General features: G+C 31.2%; 1 long non-coding RNA gene across 1 annotated transcript; it reads right to left on the minus strand.

Moving 5' to 3' along the window:
- Positions 1-233: 233 nt before the first annotated feature.
- Positions 234-996, minus strand: LOC149479097 (uncharacterized). Its single transcript, XR_016317319.1, has 2 exons — positions 672-996; positions 234-347 (listed from the first exon to the last, which is right to left on the minus strand). It is a non-coding gene; the product is annotated as an uncharacterized LOC149479097 (long non-coding RNA).
- Between the last annotated feature and the right edge of the window lie 230 nt (positions 997-1226).

Below are 1226 nucleotides of genomic sequence, written 5' to 3' on the forward strand. Positions count from 1 at the left end.
ACATTAGTATTTTAATTGACCTACCTAGGTCAAATTTTACTTAAATGTATTTGGAATTAGTTATTTTATAAAAATCGGTCAAGTGTTTGACTGACTGCAGAGGCGCACATAGAATCAAACATACAAACAAACAAGCATACATGCAGCTCAAACACATTACCCTCTTTCTGGGTCCGTCGGGTAGAAAAAAACAAGGCGATTTGAAAACCACATATTTTTATTTTTTTTGTAGATAAATTTTGTACATTAATATAATTCATCAAAATCTAAATATTCTACTCCTTCAAAGGACTGATCATCACTCTGTTTCGAAGTACTGGCAAGAGGGTACGGGGCATCTTCAGTATCTGTAAATATGATACAGTAAATATGATTTTTTTTCTTATGGTTTGATTGATTAATAGATAGATAGCTGTATGAAAACAGTTATCACTATACTATGTAGTAAAATCTAAACTAGGTACTTTATTTGAGGCTGGTTGGATTGGATATAACTTCTTGACTCAAATTGTGCTGGTCGCACTATAAAAACTAGTTTTTGTTTACATACAAATAACCTCAAATTAATTTGCGAAAACGTAATAATCGCCATACATACATACATTAAACACTCATTACTAATGGAATATTCTATTTTACGTAGTACTGAGCAAAAATAAATGGAATCTCACCGGTATATTCTGCTGTACGTTTGTAAACGTTTTCCAAATCAGTCAATAAATTTCCAGCTTGAAATTCGGACAAACACCGAATAAAAACTTTATACACCACATCACGGACACCGCTACGTTTAACCTTTTTCATGATGTCTCCTTTTTTATTTAAATTTCTTGTTCTAAATAACAATTTTATCTCAATAATTCTCCACTTCACGAAAAAAACAACAAATTTTTATTCAACTTGACAGCTACATTGCCAATTCAGGGTTGCCAGGTAATGAAAAACGAATTAGTTCCAAAATAATTAATTTCATCTCTTTTATGTCGTACTATAAATGCTGTTAAAATATTTTCTTGTATCTGTCGTAATCTTTCTCAAAACTCAATCAAGTCAATACTTAATTTAGAAACCGGTTCTCAGTCCTGGAAGAATACGTTATATATGAACAAATTGACTAAACAGTGACGAACGTCGCAATTAATAATTATTCAAGTCAAAAGTCAAACAATCTGAAAATGCTAATAAGGAAAAGATGTATTTTCATTGATTGGCGCAGTCGCTAAACA

Source organism: Colias philodice, chromosome 21 (assembly GCF_061535455.1).
Source record: "Colias philodice isolate Cphi_HAF_F1 chromosome 21, ilColPhil1 Martin Lab GWU primary, whole genome shotgun sequence".
Lineage (NCBI taxonomy): Eukaryota > Metazoa > Arthropoda > Insecta > Lepidoptera > Pieridae > Colias > Colias philodice.